General features: G+C 37.3%; 1 long non-coding RNA gene across 1 annotated transcript in view; it reads right to left on the bottom strand.

Moving 5' to 3' along the window:
- The window catches only part of LOC136290644 (uncharacterized), a 32,415-nt gene extending 10,916 nt beyond the window's left edge, over nt 1-21,499 (bottom strand). Inside the window, exon 1 of the long non-coding RNA XR_010721275.1 lies at nt 21,426-21,499. This is a non-coding gene — a long non-coding RNA (uncharacterized lncRNA). The remainder of the gene's footprint in view (nt 1-21,425) is intronic.
- Between the last annotated feature and the right edge of the window lie 1,440 nt (nt 21,500-22,939).

Raw genomic sequence — 22,939 nt, forward strand, 5'->3', positions numbered from 1 at the left:
CCTGATTTTATTTCCTTTTCCTACAAACACATTTCCAGATTTGAGATGCCCACTGAGACATTTTAAAAGCTTTCATCACTGCTCCCAACTTTTCTATCTTGCCTGAAATCTGAAACACAACTATATTTTGCTAAAGCTCACTCTTAGAAGAAATCCACAATGTATCATAACCATATCTAGCTTATGTAGGAAAGTACAAAAATATTGCTTATAACTATTTTACAGGAAAGTATAAAGATACTGTTACAGAAAGATTTGTTTCTATATTACAAAACAGCTTTAGGCAGAAATAATTCCCAGTGAGTGCATAGAAGAGACCACAGAAAAGTAGTACATATAAAAAAGTACAAGTCCTAATATTTTTGAACCATTTTTCCTGCAATTTAAAAATGGTGGAGACCATTTGTAGTTGATTTCTTTTTTTTTTTTTTTTTTTCCTTTTAAAGCAGATAAATTGTTTCAGCACAGCAATAACAAACCAATCATTTCTGAAGACTTCATGTTGCATTGGCATGAAGCTTTGAGCCAGAGTAAAACAAGTTTGGGTGGCTTTAGGCTAGAGAGGGATTAGATGGAAGCTGGGCCTCTGGAACACAAACTGTGCACTCCATCAAGAGAATCTACTGTCATCTCTGAAGATGAGAGGCTGTAAACTGAAAACTAAGATTAAGTTAATAGGACAAATTTCTGGCTGGAGAGCAAACACTCTGCTATGAGGGAAGGAGCTGTCACATAAGCAGGGGATGCAGTGCATTGCCACAAGTACAAATTCTGAGGAATTGTCACTGTGTGCTGACATAGCTCATCATCACACATCCTATGGCAGCCTCCTTTGGTCTGGAGCATTAGAGTGGTACCTTCTTTTTATCAGAATCTTTTACAAAGTAATGTTAGTAACTTGCCTGTAAACACTGAATTCCAGGAACCTATGACTGGCAATGTACAATCCTTTTTTAACCTGATCTTGAGGCAAAGTTTCAGAGTCACAAAAGGAAGAGAGTAATAACAAAAAAAAAAAAAAAATCATAATTTACATGTATGAAGTGCTAGTTTACATTTAGATTTCAAAATGTTGCACTTACGACTCTTACACAAGAATTCTGTTTATGAAATATGGTTCTCTTTGATATGATTCAAAAGCTGTTGAAATACTATTAGTGTCTGAAATGCTACCACAAAGATTTATTTTTTCCTTATTATAACTGCTTAAGAGATAAAATAAATATTTCATACTTGTGGGCTGCTCAGCAATGGAGAAATTAGATATTTTTACAGTCACATGAAAATCTTCTTACTTTCCCTGCAGCATCTTTGTGAAATTTCATAAGGGAACCATTTTTTATATTTAGAGCCTTTAATTTTGGGTAAGAGGAGTCAATTTTTTTTCTAAAACTTATGAAAGCAGAAGCTTCAGTTCTGAAACGTGTCTGTGCAAATGGAGAGAGGAGAAGGGAGATAAATTGCAAACATCTGGTGGGTTCCTGTGCTCTGAATTAAGGGAATAGAGTATTATTACACTTTTTATTTCTTCAAGCAAAGAGCAAAATACAATGCAAGCAGACAAGTGAGAAAGAAAAAGGGCAAACATGGACAGTCATACATTTCTGCATAGAAACAGAAGCCTTGATCCTGAAAATGCAAACAGTACCCTATCTGAAATTAAAGAAAGATGAGAGGTGGACAGAGCAGAAAGAATGACCAGTCACAGCCCATCACAGGACACTCACATCAAGCTTGTTTTGCTGCAATTGTGACTCATTGCATTTTTTTACCTCCCTACGTGCTTAAACTTGAATGATAAGAAGGATTTCAAAGTGTAGAGCATAAAAATCTGTGCTAATATCTCAGTCTATTTTTAGTATCATCCAACAGTTTTCCGTAACTATTTCTATTTCTAGATTTCATTTTTTACAGTGATTCTGCAGCTTTTTAGGTTTCACACCTCTGAACATCAAGCCTTCTCCTCCCCAATTGTGGAAAAGCAGGTCCTTGCACTGCTGGGCTGTGCTGCCAGGCAGCAGCAAGTTCAGGCGCAGCAGCTGCCTCCTCCCACCCAAAATCCAACCCAGAGGCCACAGCTGTGAGCACATTCAGTGCCCTGCACAGGCACTGCAGAGTGTGGCTGCCCTTCCCTAGGCTGTGCAGAATGTGGGCACCACAGCAAAGCTAACAGAGGCAGGAAAGGCCTGTGGAGAGCCCCAGAGTTCTGAGCACTCATTGACACCTCTGAAGATTCAGAGGGAGTGTTTCAAATGAATTTGACTAGTCCCATAGTTCTTGAGTTATTGAAAAGGAAAATATTAAACCAATTTATCTCAGAGCTTGAAAGGTTAGGTCCAATAAGTAAAACAGAGCACAGGCAATTAATAGCAAAGGATATTCAAGATCCCATAGATATTATTTTTATAATAAATAGGTTTATCAACCTTTTTTATAATAGCCTCTGTCCTAAATCAAATTTAGACAAAGGAATGCAAATCAAAGAATATTCTTAATCAGTGCTTTAACTGTAAGATTAATGGTTCATTTAAACAAATGTCTACTTTGATAAAAGAAAATCTCATTATTTTAAGAAGCTGCCTCAGTCTAGTTTATTACTCCATCTAATAGGAATGTAAATTAAATAACAAAACATAAAACCCATTTATCTTACAATTTTTACATTAAAAATAATCTTGTTGTAAGCTGCTCCTGACTAAACTAGTAATGAAACAGCTACACAATAGTTCCAGTTAAAAATCAGCAGCAGCTTGGTTTGCAACATAAAAGATAACAAAAATACAGCTTGCATATCAATTGCAACTTTCAGTAAAATACACAAGTATTAAAATTCTGGCCAGGATTACAACGCTGGATTAAAACCTTTCTAGTCATAAGAGACAGGCCAGTAGATTCACTTAATGCAGAGACCATGTTATTTTACCACTGCATTCTCTTGCAAGAAGCAACACCAGTGTTTCCCCTTGAACAGCAGCTCTTTGCACATGTGAGCATGCTAATGGAATGGCTTTTGCCAATATAGCTATTATTTCAGAGGGAAAGGAAATTGCATTCTTAATGATGTAGCCATCACAGAAATTCCAGTTCAGTGCAAAGCAGGCTGGGAAGTCAATCAAAGGTCAAGCCAGTTAGAAGTCAAGTTTCTTGAAAGAACGGAATTCTGCAGTTTAATTGTTTTCAGGGAGAAGTCTGCTGATAGGTCAATCAATTGCCTGAGTTTAATAGCTGACAACATTCACAAAAAGAAAAAAAACTTCCAAGGCTAAAATGTCTATGGACCACTGAACAAGAAGACTGGGGAGGAAAAAAAAAAAAAAAAAAAAAAAAAAAAAAAAAAAAAAAAGTAGCTCTACAAGTCACAACGTATTTAAGCTCATCATTTACCAACTTTTTAAAAAATGCTACTGGCATGACTGATAAGTAAAGCAAGGTTAACGTATCTCTCAAAAGCTGTTGAAATACAAAACAAAAATACAACATTTTACAAGAAAGTACAGAAATCTTAAGATCATATAAAAGTTGCTTGATGTTCTAATAGATCACTAAATGTCTTAAGCTGGAAAGACTTTAAATCTAACCATCTAACACCAATTCCTTTGCCATGGGCAGGGGCAGTTTTCAGTTGCAATTTACCAGTCTGAATATTAACACAGAATTAAAAATTAGGAGAAAGACAGGAAAAGAGAAAGTGGAATCTTCAGATTTTAGACTCATCCATATGGATTCTTTAACTGCTAATAAAACTTACAGCAATTAGGTAGCAATTAGGATTATAATCTCAGTGATCTACTCTGAAATATGCAAACCCATGTGGGTACCTCCACAAAGCATCCACAGAAATTCTTCCTTTCCCTAAGGAAGGTGAAAGACAGAAATGGGAATTCTTTGAAAGTACTCTGAAAGTATTCATTCCATTCACTTGCTCCTCAGTAAGTGATAAGATTTACAGCACTCTTGCAGATAAAACTTAAAAATAAAAATTGGGAAGCAGAGTTGGAGTCAGTCCACAGCAAATTTTTACTTTCTCAACTATCTTTCACATGAATAAATTAGCAAATCCTTTCAAAGTACTAATGAAAAAACCCTGTTTCCTCCACTTTCATAATCATAGGAGATATATTAATAACTTTTCACTCCAACTGAGTAGGGCTCCCCATCTGCAGCTTCACAGCCCTTAATTGAATTCACAAGGTACTATTTGTGTATTCAGATCAGAAATCTGATTGCCATCTGTATGCACTGATTAGTTAGTGATCAAATAAGGTGCAAAATATATTCGAGTATGCAAATCAAGTCTTTGCCCAAATACCAAGGGCTCAGTTATGCATGGCCATCTGAAATGAGTCCTTTATGTTCCACAATTTGCATAGCTTTAGTATTAGTTTTCATCATCATCTCAGAGAATCAATTGCACTACTATTACAAAGTTAGCACATTGATGTTGGACAAACATTGCACTAGTTTTGTTGGAACCCAGCAAGGACTGTTATTAGCACAATAAGACATTTTAGTTGTTTTAGGTTTCTTATAAGTTGGTTTGCATGCAACAGTCTGGATAGAGGCAGGATTGTCTTAAATTGCATCCTTTTCACAGAGACAGGAAACTGCAGCAGAGATAAATTCAGCAAATAAGAAAAACCAGGAGAGAAATGAACACTGAAGTCAACAATATTGCACCAGATGTTGCCTCTACTTGATTTCTATACCTGATTCTACAAAACTCACTGCTGAAACCACACAATGGTTTAGTGATATGGGAAAATGTGTTTGTGGGAACTGATAGGGACCAACAATAGTCTAAGAGCCTGTTCTCTGCATTATGGCCTTTACATCACCAAGATGACAACTTTTTTTCCAGGTCTTTCTAAAAACATCTGACTTAGCCTCATTTTTGAGAGCGAAAAATATTCACAAGCATGAGAAGTGACTGCATCAACAGAAGTCATGCATGGCAACCTCCTGCCAGGACTAAAGTGCAGTTAGCTCAGAAAGCATTCTAAGTCAAAGCTATATACATCCTTGACCTCTCCTGCTCCTACAAACCAAGCTAAATTCATTCTACCATAAAGTGGATGTTCAAATAAAAACAAAACTTTATGTACAGAAGCACAGCATTTGAGCTATTATTTTCTCTCTTCTCGTCCTTTGCTTTTAGTGCTAATAGAAAGCCAGAAATTCCTCAGTGGTTAATTTTAGGAAAACATTAATTAATCAATTGTTTCTTTTTTTCTTTTCAATCTGTTATTTGAGAAACTCTATACAAATCAATGTAATATTAGATATAATCACAAATTAAATTACCTGAAGGCAATTCAGAATGTGAAATGTATGTTTATAAAATACACTAACTAAACATTTACAACTAACATTGATTTTGATGTAAAAACTGAAAAACAGCATTGCTGAAAATGGTGTAAGTTCCTTAATGGTGGCACAGTCACAGAGCTCAAGACAATCCATCAATTTATTATTTTTTAATCAGTACATATAGGTTTGTACAGCTCCCTTCTTTTAGTCTAAAGTATCTTAAGCAAAAAAGAAGCAGAGTTTTAGGCAGACATTATATTCAGAGGCTATAAACCTTGCTGTTTTTTCTCACTAATAACTTTACTGTAGGGAGAGAGAAAGCAAACTATTCCCCAGGATAAATGCTGCCTTCCCTGGTGTACTGGGTCTGGCTGGGATGGAGTTAATCCTGCACAGCCCACATCACGGTGTATTTTGGACTTGTGATTAAACCAGTGTTATTAACACACCAGTGTTCTGACTTTCACAGCATCATGGTTTTCTTTTCACTACTCTGCCCACCTCAGCAAGCAGGCCAGAGGTGTGATATGAGGTTGGAAAGGGACATAGTTGGGACAGCAGACCCAAACTGACCACAGGGACATTTCCTACAATATGCCATTATGCTTTGCAATAAAAGCTCAGGGAAAGGAGGAGGAGGATGGGGGGGTTGGTTATGACTTTCATTTTCCCAAGAAACCATTATACGTGTTGAGACCTTGCTTTTCAGGAATTGGATGGACATTGCCCTGCCAACAACAAATAGTGAATATATTTCTGATTTACTGCTCTGCTTGCACATGCTTTGTGCATTTCATGTCAGCCCATGGGTTGCAGCCTTTGCTCTTCTAATTCTCTCCTCTGTCCCAGTGTGGAGTGAGTGGCTGGGTGGGTGCTTAGCTGCTGGCTAGTCAACCCGCTACACCTGGGCACACTCAAAGACCCTGTTCTCACCATTACACTCCCTGTGTTTCTTCTCACATTGGGGAATTCAGAAAAAAGAGGAGAGATTGTGACATTTCTACTCCTTTTCATCTAACATACTCATTGCAATTTAAAGGGCATGGATGAAGATACAATTTAGAATCTGAAAACAGAAAAATATCTCTAAAAACCATCAAACGTTGATAACGCCTACTCTCAGCCACTTAAAGGCAACACTGTGAAGTCATCATGCCCAACAACTGATTAAGATAGCTGATGAAAATTATCTAGTGCAGATAGTATAAATACCTCTGAGGCGTATAGTCCTTTATATGTTATGAAACCTTTAGAACTTAACTGAATTATTAACAAACAACTGGGGAAAAAATAAATTTAGATAAGTGAAGAATTACAAAACTGGGCCTAAGACTGTGAAGTTGTGATCTAAATCTTCCTACATGTGTTTGACAAATACTGTAGAAAATACTAAAATAAAAGTAAGATACATATAAACAAATTTTTGCCATCCCTTGTTAAAGCAGGGGTTATCTGTTAGCTACACAGACACATAACTGGGCACAGAGGCAGCAGGTACAAAACAGGCTCTTAGTGAAACCATGCAAGGAAACAAATAGAAACAAACAAGAGAAGGGTGGAGTCACTAGAACAAAACACATTTCACATATAACAATTCTACAGCTCTCCAAACAGTTCAAATTGAAAAGTTCCCCTTTAATCAAAATTGCCTTCTCTTATTCTGTCAAAAGAAACAAGGGCAAACAGAATAAAGTATCATCTTGGTTACCGGAAAAATTGTTCATTACATCAGATCATACAGTGATAACCTGCTCACTAACACAGGTTTAATTATTTTGCTAAGGTAAGTTAATGAATTTTGTCCCTTTTCACATTTAGTTTTCCTCATCTTTATTGGATCTCCCCTGTACAAATGATGTGGACATGACTCTCATCTCTATCAGAAATACCATTGCCTTTGACTCTCTTCAGAAAATTATGTAAGAAAATAACTGGGTAAAAAAAATCCATGTCCTGATTTTTACTGGTGTTAAAAAGAAACAATTCAGATGATTTAATCTCTATAGCCTTAAACAACAATTTAAATAATCCTGTTGTTGTCAAAATTACATGGATTATTATTCATATGAGCATTAAAAAAATCACATTGGCTTTGTATGCAAGAAATTCATTACTTTAAGATAGGAACCGAATATTTTTTCATTGAGACTGGGGTCTTCATCAAAAGTGGCACCACCACAAAAGCACTCCTTTCATTTGAGAAGCAGCAGCAAGCAGGAGGAGAAGCTTCAGATGGGCTCAAGCACAGTATCAATTTACATGACAGTTTTCACCACCAGCCTATATGTATTATGCACCTCTTGGTGAATAAATTCACGGAAAGTGTGATTTTCTTCTGTCCTTGCCAGTCTGAAAAGTACAAATAACCCACATTTTCTAATTCATATTTTAATCCACATAATGGAAAAAGGTTTAATGAACTCTACATTTTTTCAAGTGCTCTTAATGCCTAATTACCTAAAAAATACTTCCCCCTCCCCTCAAAAAAACAGCAAAACACTAGCAAATAGAATATCTTGATTAATGGAATTAAATTTTAGGGCAAAATATTGCAATAAAGTCCAATTGCTCTGTCATACTCTAGCATTAAAAGTCAGCTTCAACACAAGGGCAAGTGAACCCATTTAGTTTCTGGTGAAAGCTGAAGAAGTTTGAAGGCATACACTGAGATATACAGCAGACCTCTCTAATATATCCATTGTTGGAAAGTCGTTTTCTCTCTCTTAGCTATCTGGAGAGAAATAGAGCTGTTGGCTCAGTGACTGAACATTTTTTCACTCTAGGGCACGCTGATAAATAAAGGCTACATTCAACTGGGACAGGAACGAGCTTCCACTATCAGTACCTCAGGTTGCTTTGAAATATCCCCTCAAGGCAAACATTTTGTTGAATAGTATCTATGAGCAAAACTTTCTACCATTTCTGGCAGGCTACAGAATAAGAATCAGAATAATACAGATTGAAAAGCTCTCATGAGATCAAATTTGCCTAGCTGCGGTTCTCTGCTCGAGTTCTGAATATACTTGAAGGTGGATGTTACATAATCAATCTCAGACTTAATGTCTGACCACCCTCAATGTAAAATAGTTTTTCTGCTATTAGATTGGATTTACCCCATTGCAGCTTCTCTCTGATGCCTCTTGGTCTGTCATTGTGCACCTACCAGAAGAATTTGGTTTCATCTTCCCTGTAACTACCCACCAGACAGCTCAGGACATCAACAGCATCTTTCCTTCTTCAGGCTAAACAAACATAGCTCTCTCAGCCACTCCTTGTCTATAATTTGCTCTAGCATCCCAGTGACCCTTCTCTGGACTCACTCCAGTATATCTATGTATTTCTTGTACTGGGGAGCCCAAAGCTGAACACAGTATTTCAGATGTAGTCTCACAAGCACCAAACAGAGGGAAATAATAGCTTCTCTCCACCCACCCTCCATGCCCTTGCTTTTAGTCTAGTATGCAGTTGGCCTTCTTTATTGAGAGGATACATCACTTTCACATGTTCAGCTTGTCTACAGGGACAGCTAAATTATTTTCTGCAGTTCCAAGCCTCCAGACTGATTGATTCCTGTAGATAGTAAACTCATCTTCATTGCTTATGTTTTTAAGAGCATCTGGGCTGCAGTATCTCATATTTGAGCACTTCACACTGTCATAACTCTTCACAGCAAACCAGGAGAGCTCTGTTTATTGCTCTACTCTAGCACAGGATGTAAGCACAAAAGGCAAACCAAAGCTTTTCATTAGCCAAGAAAGAGCTTGGATTTTCAACCAAGGCCAAGACAGTGCTGACAGAAAGCAAAGTTATTGTGTATCACCTCATAAATCCTGGATTCTGTTCACATTGGTACAGAGCTAGGAAAAGGCTGCTATGAGTCGTCTCTCAAATGCTCTAAGGTTACACCAACCTGAGTGTCCCCATAACATCACTTTACAGTCACAAAATAAGCGTTTGGGACTTTTGTTTGTGAACATACTATCATTTACTTCCTCTTCATTGTCCTGGTCCTTTGATATGTGATGTACAGAAAGTATTTTTAGTCTTCATTTGGCTCAGAAAAACAATCTCTGTCATGCCATTTCGTGTCTGACCACTAAATTATGTAATTAATCCTGTGGAGGAGGGCGTTGGAATTAATACTCCATTATGAGCAGACACCAAATCTCAGTCTCATTTTCTCTGCACTGTTAACCTCAATATAAACATCAATGTAACTGTAAGCAGAAGTTAGAATGATATATAACATCATACACTAAAAATTTTGCTTTGGAAAAATAAATGTAAGCTGCAAACCATTTGATATTGTAATTTCCTGGTGTAGCTTACCACGAGCAGAATGATCTTACCAGCCCAGTATCAAAACTGAATGCTTAATTCTTTACTCCTTTACAGCTACAGCCTGTGTTCCTAAACAACTGTAAAAAATGAGAGTAAAATGCTACCATTTTAGATAGATATGTTCCCCACTTTTAGCAAAGGGTGACATCTGTCAAACATCCCAAAGAGATTTTGCCAAGATCTTCATCTCCATTCAATGCAGCCATTACACCTGAAATTGATTTTTACTGCTAAAACACAACTTTTTGAGACCACAAAGACTTAGTAAAAATCTTCCACAAAGACTTAGTAAAATAATCCTAAGGCAGCACTGAGGAATAATTGCGACAATGAGGTATAGACACATCAGCTATCAAAAAATAGCAGAATGGTCACATGGTGCTGACTCCTACTTCTTACCTCCTCTTCTACTAATGCATTTAAAAAGGAAAAAAAAATATATCTTGCCATCTTACATACGAATGTATGAGTTAATAAAAACTGTACATTAACTATGATATATCAGAGTCACAAAAATGCCAGAAAACCCCCACATTGAATACTTTGAAATGTATTACAGACTGGTGATAATATAAAAGGATTTGAGAAGACAAGAGATCCAGAAGAAAATTCAACAGTGTGCACATGTAGAACTATAGAATATCCTGAGTTGGATGGGATCCAAAATGATCATCAAGTCCAACTCCTGAATCCACACAGGATAACCTAGAAGTTAAACCTTCTATCTAAGAGCTAACACTCCTTTAACACCAACAGGCTTGGAGCCATGATCACTACCTGGAAGATCATGTTCTAGTGCTTGACCACTCCCTCAGTGAAGAACTTTTTCCTAACATCCCATCTAAACTTACCCTGCCACAGCTTCAAGTCATTTCCCTCACCTGTAACTTTCATGATCAGACACACCATTTTACAAATCATGTAACACCTACCTAAAGTCAGCTGTTCCTATTTCAATATCTGCTTAACTAACAGGATTTCAAAGAAGTAAAATACTGACAACCTCCATGCTTTTCTTGTTATTTTCCACCTTTTGTTAACTTGCTCATCTGTTTCAGAACAATGTAAATAAATATTTCTATAGCAATAGCAAGAAAAGTTAATGAGGCTATGGCAGAGGTTAACGCACTCATAACTATGATGCTGACTTAATAAAAGGAATCCATTTTAAGAACTGCAGCAACTGTAAAGATAATGTAAAACTTTCTCTCTTTTTTTGGCAGACACTGCAGTGAGAGACAGTTGCCCTTATGGAGGCAGGTGTAGACTCAGGAGCCCTATACACAGCCTCATTCAAACAAGACTGAGTGAAACAGAGGAATACAGAAAGAGATAACAGAGCAGCAAGTGAGATGTAATACTACAGCCTGTGGAGGCAGGAGAGTCTTCAGAGCCCTAACCCACACAGAATTTTGTGCATCAGCAGGGGGCACAGGGAACAACTAAAGCAGAAGTCACAGGTGACAGCTCTTGGGACATGGCATATTCAGAAGCCACAAAGTTAGATGAATCTCTGAAGTAATCACGCTTACCTGCACAAGGAAGCACAACTGGAAATAGTACCTTCTGGACATTCCTAGTCTGCACATCTTTGTAGGTGCAGCAGTCTTTGAAATCTATACCTATTTCGCAGGGGGGAAACTGTAGACAAAAATTTGAGCTCCCACTCAAGATTTTTCTTCTTGAAATAGGTATAATATAGACATAGGATAGAAAAGAACAAGTCAGTTTTAGCTAAATCTGAAGTTCAGACATGAAGCTTGACATAATAGAAGAAACACTGTCACAAAGCTCACTTGCTGATCACAGAAACTGGACAAAATCAACTTTTGAAGCATGAAGGGGAGAAAAGCTACCCGCACAGGATCAGAATAAAATAAAAACCAAAACCTGGGGGATTAGTGTGTTTGGGGGTTTTTTTGTTGCTTTTTGGTTTTTTTCTGATTGACCAAGCAAAGCTTTTAAAACAAGGACATTTCCAGTATGTAAAAGGAGCCTATAAGAAAGCTGGAGAGGGACTTTTTACAAGGATATGTAGGGATAAGACAAGGAAGAAAGGCTTTAAATGGAAGGAGGTTTGTTTTAGACTAAAAATAAGGCACAGAAGCCCTTTAGACTGCTTTAGCTTTCTAGTTAGGCAGCTGCTTCTTGCGGAAAGCTAGCAGGTAACAGCACAATAACAAAACCTTTTTGTTGATGCTTTCACAACTACAGATTGTACCTTCCCCTTAGATGGCTACATTCTTACACAGTGCAACAGATTATGATTGAAAAAAGTAGTGGAAAATAAGATTTAGATACTATATATCATATCACTGTTCCCTGATATTAAGTTATGTTTGATTGCAATTGATTGTCTGTCAGAACAGTTGCACAGAGATCTATTTCAACCAGCACCTCTATCCTACATACAGTATTCTACAACACCAGAATACCATTTTCATCCCTGCCTGAGTAGGGCACACATCAGACCAGACAAAGTTTAAAATGGTAATATGGTACAAGACTGAGGTTTAAATTAACCCCTGAAACTCTAAGAGCAGATACATGTCGCAGTATGTCACTGTGGTACAGTTTATTCAGTATCTTTTATTGATGCATTTTGTGTGACGTCCTCTTCTGCACAAAAAGCCCGCTTGACTCAGCCTTATTCCCTGGCTGTGAAATACAGTTAAAGATAATTTCCAGACAACCAGATCTTAAAAGTTCTGATCACCTCTATGACAATTAATTTTGGTCTATTTTATTGTGATTTTCTATTCCTACAGACTTTTAAAAAACATGCTTACACTTAGCATATTGCTTGCCTAAGCCACACTGAGATATTTTTAAGCATTCATTCTTTTTCCCACAGACCAACAGGGTTTGACAGACAAAAATACGATGTAACAAAAAGCCATGCACCCTTGTAAATACTCTACATAAAGTGGTTCTTTTGCTATTAAAATAATAGGTACTCAGCAAAAATTGAGTATGACCCTCTCTGTCTTGGTAAAGGCAATCTGGAAAATGTAGGTCTTTACTACCACCACCCAGAATCTCTTGGGGAAAAAAAACTGTCATCTGTTGAAATACACCCTGAATAATATTTAACTAAAATACTTCCTTTTATAAATAAGGAAATAAATAACCTGAAATAAATAACTGTGAAAATAATTGTAAAATACTGTATAAAAACATTCCAATTGCTGCATTTCAGCTCTTAAATGCCCTTTTTATAAATAATATGCATCTCAAACTTACTGTAATTCAAGCTTATAACTTTAGACAATACAGTTCTGTGTAAAAGGTAGGCTTATCTTCTATAATAAAAAATGTCATTTGTTTTTAAGACTGCACTGTGTAAATTACATACATGTATACATTTTTTTCTCTTATTAGATTATTATTATCATCATCATAATCAAGTTCCCTGTAATTAGTTTACATTTTAGATTGGAAATGGAATATCATGGAGCCAGTATAAGCTGGCATGAATCAGGCTGAAGGAGGAATGAGAGCATCTCCACCATGCCCTCTCCTCTGTCTCAGGCTTTCCTGAGGGACTCTTCTTGCCCACAGCAGGAATACACCTGCATGTCTCCATGATACCCCAAATATTATGCTGTTATCTGGGGCTTGTCAGTTTTTCTTTAGCTACAGGTTAATGAGAATTAGCTGAGAGTTGATGAAATATACTGTTCAAGTCCTTTTGTAGAATCCTACTTTTGACCCTTCTGGGTTTATAGTCAATTAACAATAATCTCCACAGTAAACCATGAGCTGGATTTTGAGTTTAGGATATATGCAATAGGCCCCAGGACTAGAAACTGGTGATAGAGGTTTTCCAAAGCCTTTACACCATTAAAGGATAAATTGAAAAAAAAAAATAAAGATAAATTAACTCTTTAACACAAGGAAACTTGTGCTTTAAATTCCTAACTATTGCTAAGTACCTGCAGTGCAGAAAAGTAAAACTGCTTATATTATTTTCAAAGGTGGTAACTGAAATACTATATATATTTCCTTAAATATCTTTTATTCAGGCTAAAACTATTCAGCAAATGAAGGCCTTTTGTCCATAACTCATTGACTGACATGCATTAATTGTTTTTCTTCCTGAAATAATATCAGGTAAAGGCTGAACTTAAGTCTTGGACAAAGACCTCAAAGAGTGAGGTGAAGATAAATCACTTACAAACAGCATTTATAGCATCAGTACCGATGAGGCTTCTTTGTTTGTGGAAAGACTGTTAGAAAGTGTATTAATAACTTTTAATTTGATAGACTGTACTTGCCCAAAATAAATCTAAGCCATTTCTAGACCATCACAATTCATCAATTTGACTTATTACATGGGAAGAAATTCTTAATTGCCTCCAGAGTAATTTATTTTAAATGAAAGTGAAAAGAATTCATAAATTAATCATCCTTTTCAATTATTCTTTTCCAAAGCAGTGGGCCCACTTATTTTCAAGAATATTTTCCTACTCACAGGACAGAAGACCTGCTCAGTAAAACTCACTGAGCACTCAATTTAGTGCTGCATTTTGGTTAGTGACACAGCTGCTGCCCTGACATTTTCAGTCTTCAGAGTGATTACAAGAATCAAAGGGAAGTGGGCAAGAACTAAATTGTGAAGTCAAAACTGGAGTCATCCCTGATGACTAATCAGTATTTGAGAGCCAAACTTGTATTCAAACCAGTTTATCTTTTCTACAAATACCGAACACTACTTCAGCAATCTGGAGTTTGATATCTCAATGAACCAAGTGCATTTGTAGGGATATTTCACTTGACAAGCTATGGAGAAATTTATTTAGATTTTTACCATGTTATAACACCCTCTTCCTAGTTCCCAGAGGTGGTAACTCAATAACTGCAAGCTAAGTCCAGAAAAAAAGCAGTCAGAGGCTAAAGTCCACTTGAGAGCTTTTCAATAAATTTAAGAAAGGCTAATCAGGCATGCCAGAGGGGTGTGCAATTTACCAATAACCTATCAAATTTTCATGGTGCAGCTTTTCTTGCAATTCAAGTAAGGCACTATATCTACACCTTAGGAGAGAACTATGCTCGGACTAATAGTAGACAGAGCAGCTGCCTGCTGGTCTTTGTCTTCTTGCTTACTTTGATTTGCAAAAGGTTGGAAAACAATCTTCACTTTCCAAGAGGATTAGAGTAAAGGGGTGATCAAAACAATACAATTTGATGGGATATTCTTCTACTTAACAAGGAAAAGACAGCACATGGCATACTTGGCTTTCAAATGAGATGCCATTGTCTCAAGTCTTCACTTTGTGATCTTTAAAATGGTCAACATCTTTATCAAAAGGAAAATGGATAGCACCAGCCATTTGTCCCAACATCCAAATAAGACAATGAGTATCTCCATTTTTTGTCTGCATGTCACCTGACATCTCTTGAGCATGGGATGGCTGCACCAGCTACTCACCAGGGACATGGGTGGCTGCCAAGTCTGCAGGCAGCCCTGGCTCCTGCAGGATATAACTGGGAATCTTGAAGGGGACATAGTCTCACTGTAAAGGCAGAAGTTGCTTTCTCTCCAATAAATTTGACTCCAGCAAGAATGTATTTTTAATGCTGTAAAAGGGTAAAGTCGCCCCACACTATTGGGTTTACTTCCTTTCCTGAAAGACACTGAAAATACAGCCAGGGCAGGCCTACCTGGAAATCATGACCCTCTGGCAAGTTCCCTGGTGGTGTTTTCCTGTACTGCCTCCCTGCCCCAGCCCTGCTGGCTGCCTGTGCTGCTCCCTGTCTGCTGCATGACCCAGAGGAAAGCTTTGACCCTGCAGAATCATTCTTAACAGAACAGAAGAATAAGAAATATTAAATTCCCTGTAATAAAGTTCATACAAAAGAGCAAAATTAACCCAAGTCTATTCAGATTCAAAACAAAGGATGTCTGAGTAGAGTTCTCCCACAGCTGTAAGACCAATCTTAAGGAAAAGTGCACTCCCAGCACTTGCTTCCCTGATAAGCACATTATCTCTGCTTCATAGGCTGCTGACTGCATGGCAAAGATGAGTTCACAGGGTAAAGCTAGTGCAGGGTGGTTGCAGGCTCCAAAGAAATGTACTCTTAATAAAGAAAAAGTCCTGTGGCAATTCCAACTCAGCACTGTTTAAGGCAGCCTGCCCGTGCAATCAGCAAGGGCAGACTGTAATATGGCAGGCCTGCTGGGGAAAATGAGTTCCTGAAAGCTCTGGAAGCTGGGCTTAGGTAAGCACCTCTTGACACAGCATTTAGTGTCCATTTTAATTGCACACATTTCCTTGGCTCCAAATTACAACAAATTGTTAAGGCAAATAACAGCTCAGTTATTTAACTGTTAGGCCCAGCCAGCCTGTGCTGTAATTGGATGATGTCTCAGGTAATGACTATTCTTCCCAAAACCAGATCACAAAGGTATACATTAAAAGTCTTCTAAGCACTCATTAGTACCCATTTCCTTCTGCAGTCTACAAATGTGACTTCTCGTTTTTTAGGTGTTTATACTCACTTTGCATTCATTTTGGCTGGAAATGAATGGTGGTGTTAACTAAAAATATCCTCTCTTCTTAACATTGAAATGAAGTACATTGGGTTAAAAAACATAGTCAGTCCAACATCTGCAGATCCTTTTAGCTCGAATTATATATTATTTAATTCCACTAAATTCTTAGTCATTTCAAAATACTTAACCATGACTAACTTAATGAGAAAAACTATTTTGAGCACAGAAAATAATAACTTTATTGTGTATTGATAGTCAGCCAAAAGAAGCAGCATGTGTAATGTTGACCCTAGGTAGCCTGGTAGAGAGTACTACAATTTCTTTAGCCACCCCAAAGAGAAAGTGTGTTCAATTCAAAAGAAGGATAACCATCTCAGTCTCAAAAAAGAAAAATAAAAAATTGCTGTCTGCATAGAAATATACATGGTAACCTGTCAATAAAGAGCAGTGCTCTACTCAGAGCAACTGGCAACACACCCTGAACAACTAGCAGAGATAATTGCTTCTCTTAGAGAAGCCAGAGCATGTACCAATCTCAGCCACACATCCACATCTGGCCATGAATATTATATTTACATTCCCCAGAAATGACCACATAAACACAAAAAAACCCATAGTTTGACACAATGTTTCTCCATCAGTATTAAAACCCAGTGACATGCTGGTAACTCAATGCAGACATCTCCGTGGGGTTGACAGGCTCAAAGTCTAAAAAGCTTTCACACAGTTTTAGCATGAACATAAATATATATATACATCCTATAAACATATTTAATTCTTCAGACAAAATGTTCCCTCAAGAATTACCTCGATCTATTTTAAAACCGTTGTTTAAAACATATTACTGTAATGTTGTTAATTTTAAGTGAAACTTAAATGTAGGTGTAAAATTACGTATTGAATCCTTTTCCTGTAATATTAAATATGTATTACCTTTCTCAAATTCTGCCATGTTATGTACTCATAGCCTTTAGATACTGAGCTATTACAACAAACACACTGTGAATGCTCTGTATGTGGCTAGCCTGGTTATTAAAACACATCTAAATAAAAACCTATGAGAAAAATGATAATGTCAAGGGCTTTTTGTAAAAGCAGAACATATTTCTTGTGTCCCTTTGAAAGAATGTTTCCAATGATCTCTAGTACGAAGGGCTTCAACTTGAATGAGCTCTCAATATGCCAAGGAAAAGCTGAGATACAAGAAAGTTTTGCTTTTAAGGAGGAAACATGTAACACTTGCCACGACCAGGATTTTCAAAAGAAATTGCCTCTCCAGTTCTCCTTTGTGCTCATCTACACATGAGAAGCTGTGGGGTGCAAAACAGAGAATGAAAACCCCATCATTAGGAATCTGCCTGATATGACATATAAAGTTTCTACTTCCTGGGAAAAATATAAGAGCAGCTCAGTATCCTCATGAACCGAAACAAATCAGACCTTAAGACCCAAAACCTGGCACTACCCTTTTAAAACCACAGTTAACTTTTGCAAACAGAGAAAAGGGTGAAGTAAGTTGGCACTGCATGCTAAATCAACCCAAATACTATAAATATTTGATTAATTAATGAAACTTTTTTTTTTTTTTTTGTGCAACAGTTCCCAACATAATCTAATTTTTTTAAAAAAACAATGTAATTTAATCATCTGGGAAACTCTAAGTGGACTGCCATTTATGGCATTACACAGGAGGCCGACTGTAGTGGTTTGTAAGACGAAAACTAGAAGCTGCAATAGGATTTCTCCCTTCCCCCTGAAAAGCTGTAGACACAAGTTCAAAGTCTGTAACTAAGACATATATACAAGGTTCAGTTGTGCCCACCATAACATTAATTTCATATCACTATAATTACACACTCACACAAAGCTCCTCCTGGTTTACACCATCTAAAACTACCACTAGGGCCACAGAAAAATGAAACTAAACTTTTGTTCACAGTCACAAAAAAGCATCAGCTCACTTGAAAAGTCAACATTTATTTTAAATTATGCTAAAATAAAAATTTAAGTCCAAACTTCACATGAGGTATAAACAACTACAAGCCCAGAATTTTCTTGATTGTTGCTTTACATATGCATAATAAATTCTTTATGATCCTCTAACTTCAAAATACATTAAAATTCCAATTTATAAAATGGTTACATTAAGTCAAGGTGAAAGGACAACTTTATGAATCCTGAACCATTCTTTCTTTCTGCATAACAAAAGCATTTTTACCTTTTGACTCCAAACTTTTTATTAGTGTAAGTATATATGATACACTCCTACTGCACTGTTTTCTTTCTAAAAAGAAGAAGCAGTTCTTGCAACTGAACAAGAGGAACTGTCCAAAATTTAACAAAGGCAAATGTGGGGTCCTGAATTTGGGGTGGAACAACCCCATGCTCTAGGACAAACTGGGGGTGACCTGCTGGAAAGCAACTCAGCAGAGAAGGACCTGGGGGTCTTGGTGGGCAATAACCTGTCTGTGAGTCAGCAGGGCTCTTGTGGCCAGAAAGGCTGATGGTGTCCTGGGGTGCATTAGGAAGTGCATTCCAGTAGGATGAGGGAGCTAATCCTGCTCCTCTGCTCACCCCTGGTGACCCATATCCAGAGTGTTGTGTGCAGTTCTGGGCTCCTCAGGACAAGAGAGACATGGAGCTCCTGGAATTGGTCCAGTGGAGGGCTATGAAAATGATGAGAGGTCTGGATCTCCCCTCTTAGGAGAAAAGGCAGAGGGAGCTGGGCCTGTTCAGCCTTAAGAAGAGACAACTGAGAGGGGACCTCACCGCTGTCTGTCAGTATCTGCGCGGAGCGTGTCAAGAGGACAGAGCCAGGCTCTGCTCAGTGGTGCCAAGCAATAGGACAGGAGGTAGTGGATAGAAACTGAAGCACAGGAAGCCCCACCTGAACATGAGAGAAAACTTCACTGTGCAGGTGACTGAGCACTGGTACAGATTGCCCAGAGAGGTCATGGCATCTCCTTCCATGGAGATATTCAAAGTTATCTGGACACAATCCTCAGTAAACATGTTCTAGGGGACCCTGCTTGAGAAGTGAGCATCTACACTAGATGACTGCCAGTGGCTCCTTCCAATCTTATCTATTCTGTGATTAAAATACATAATGACATGGCACTCTTATACTGGCCATGGATGCAGACTGAAGATGACAACCATGGCAAGTTGTGTGCTTCCTATCTCAACAAAAGAGGTAAACCAGGGCATAGTACTATACCGCTTTGTCTAAATCTATTTTCCTGCATACTAATCCTCCCATTTTCAACAGGCAGCTGTGTCCTATACCCTCCTAGCGTGTCAGAGCTGCAAGACCTCAGAAAAGCTCATTCTCTAGCACCATGTATGGAAACAGTGGCAATGTGGAGGTGTATTTCACACAAGCAGCAATAGGGAAGGCAGGACTGTCACTCCTCTTGCATGAAAGCCTTTTAGACTATAGTCTAAGGCAACAAAACAAGTTAACACTCCAGCAAAACTTTTCACAATAAAAACCTCGACCACTGATGTAAAACAGACCCTCTATTTCTGTGCACAGGTTAGTCATGGACACAGACCTCATGCCTGAGGTGCAAATTTGACATTGGTTTTACATTGCTGACCCTCCCACAAAGGGCATTGGAGTTCTATGGATAAAAAGCACTTCAGGGACAAAGTATAACTTCAGTAGTATTATAATCATAGCAGTAAGTCACGACTGATTCACATCAATGTGACTGTAAAATCTGTTCTTTTAAGTTCCACAGTAAAACAAAAGAGGAAGATATTGCATATGAAACAGAAAGAATATAAGGTTGGGATGATTCAACAGCATTTTTGAAATATAATCACCCACAGAAAAAGTCAGCAAGCAGATCCTCCAAAATGGAGCACAAAAATCTGAGTAGGATAGAAATTATTCCTAAATGATGCTTTTTTGGTTTAATTTTGTTTCTCCTTTTAGGTGAATTTTGAAAGCCCTCCTAATCTCTTGCTGGACTCGTCTACCAACAAAGTCACTGATGATGAATTCATGAAGAATATACAAACAAATTAACTGGAGCACTTACAGAAATGCACAAAGCAGACTGTGTAAAACAGCATTACTTCTACATAATAAGCCCTTTGTCCACATCTCATAGTCAAACAGTTTGATGGAAGAAATCAGAACAATTAAAGTGAAAAAACGTTTATCAATACTTGTGCCCTTAAGTCAAGTTGCACCAAATATTGCATGAAATTCTTCCTGAAGAGCTGACCACTTAACCCACTTTCTGGAGTTAATAAAATATTAAAAAGACTGAAACAAACAAGCAAAAAGCCAACAAAAAAATAAGATTTGAATTACCTGGATATGAGAAAATTTCTCACTTAAGAATATTTAATGTGAATTTGTAGACATTGGCAAGTGGGACTGGCAATGAAGACAGAAAATCAGATTATCAGCAAATCAGATTTCTCAGAGAAAAGCCAATTCTCAGATCCCTAAAACTGACAAGACTTCTTACTTCATTCTCACTCAGAACAGGTGTTGCTTCTTTCTGCATTTTTAGTTTTTGATTCACTGTTTGATTTTGAATTATTAGCTCCACTGCCAGCCTTCTTCATTCATAATTCATCCCTTACTGACGAGATTGAAGAAAAACCTTTTTAAAGGAGCTAAAGACTTACTGGTGTTTAGGATATTCAGCTGAGATACAGACAAGTGAGGTTTGAGAAGCAGATCCTACAGTTATTTCATTATTTGCAAAGGAAGATCATTCTGCCAGGACAGACTTCGTGATCAACACACGTTTGTCATGATCTACCTAAGGCAGCCCCTGGCACAGTTTGGTTATTCCTGCAAACCCAAGTGCTCCCATGTGTAAATTTCTTTACTTCTCACAAATTTTAAAAAGCCCACCTTAGGGCTCCGAAAAGACAACTTCTGAACATTGGCTGCTACATCAGCACCACTCATTTGCCCTCACAGGAACAGATTTCATCTCAAGACTGCAATTTTCACTTGCTTTGCTTACATTTCATAATAGTTACCAGTGCAACTGTATTAGCAAACAACACCTCTGCAAGGTCTTAAAATAAGCAAATCCTTGGACATAATTTTTCCCTTTTTAAGAAAGGAAGCCGTTTTAAGAAAGGGCACTTAGCTCCATCTGCTGGATTTAGACAACTCTCTGAGGCTGAAGACCACACAACACAAATGGATTTATTTTCCATTTGTTATATATCTTATATGCCTAAAACAGGAGTCCAAACTGCTGCTAAGTAAATACCTCCTGAAGTGCTATAAAGGCATCATTCCTACCTGAAGATCCATCTCATTAATGCCTTTAGGAGCAGAAACACTCATCCTTGGCACACCTGTCTCCAACTCAGAAGTAATTTCTTGTTTTTTTCCCTGTTTGCTACGCTAATTATAAGCACAGAGGCCAGGAAGCACTGAAGTTAGGCTGCCCAACCAGATTTAATTAACTATTTCAAACAGCTAAGCAAAAATCACTAGAGGGGAAAAAAAAAAACAAAACCCCACACCTGATTAGCAAATATTAACATGATCTTTCAATCTGAACCTGTAATACTATAAAATTTCACCCACTAATAACACTGCTGTGTCATGAAAAATTTCAGAAATGGGTGTTTTGCAGCTGATGGGAAGCAAATTCTCTTAATAAAGGAATATCCTCATTTAAAGAAAACATCTTACAATAAGTTTAGAGGTTCCTAAATATATATTCATCATTGCTTCTTCCCTTATTATGCATTGTTTCAGCTCATTAAATACTTCTAATGAATAGCCAGAATGGGATACAGATATGTAAAATTTCATTAAAATATATTTTTAAAACTATTTACAATTATAAAATTCTAAATCAGAGGGTTTTTTGGGAAAAAAAAAGCATAAAAATATTTTCATCACAATTCATCATTGTTGTGACTAGTGTAACTAATATATGGCTTACCTGTGTCAATGAACCAATAAGAATTGTATCAATAAAGCCTTTAAAAAAAACTCAACCAAACAAAAATCCCAAAACAACATACCCACTGAACACCTCTATACCATATTCTTTTTATAGGCCTTATTCTGATATAATTTTTACAAGTGTATTTTGTTTTACCTTAATGAAGCATGGCTAAATTTACACTGGAGTAATTCAAAGCAGAGCAGGGACTGCATGCCTGTAGACTGAGCTCTCTGTGTACTTTGGTGCGATTTTGTTCATCTGAGCACAGGCACAAAATGTTTTTATGGCACCGTAGGTAGTTCAGTGGAAAAACAAAACCTTCTGAAACACTTTGGCTGTCAGTCGCCTACCCTTGGCTGTTTGTAACACTTCCTTCCACCTGAGCCGGTCACCAGAGGAGACATTGACTTTTCTTCCAATCTCTCCTCCTGAGCAAGATAAATTGAAAAATCTATTTAGTACACAGAGGGCAAATCCAGGGGAAACAAACCTTTTCCTCTTCCTATACTATACAGAATTTTTAATGCAAATCAATCTGAGATACATCTATTTTCCCAAAATAGGAGGGAATTTTTTTGCTTGCTTGTTTGGGGGTTATTTATTTTAATTAAAATAACAATGAAAGCTTGGGGTTTGCAACTACATTTCAGAAGTACTTTGCTGCCCTCATGTGTTTCACGGGAGAAGTAGCCCTTGAAGTCAATATATAAAACAAAACGGCGTCTCCAAGATTACATCTGTTTGAAAACTGCACAGTCTATAAAAATATTAACCGAAAAATAGCTGAGTTTATCTCTTTGTTCTATTAAAGCTAGGTTAACTGGTTTAAAATTTAATGACTATATATTAAAAA

This window comes from Chamaea fasciata, unplaced genomic scaffold, assembly GCF_029207755.1.
Source record: "Chamaea fasciata isolate MVZ Bird 193981 ecotype frontalis unplaced genomic scaffold, bChaFas1.0.hap1 SCAF_6, whole genome shotgun sequence".
NCBI classification, from domain to species: Eukaryota; Metazoa; Chordata; class Aves; order Passeriformes; family Sylviidae; genus Chamaea; species Chamaea fasciata.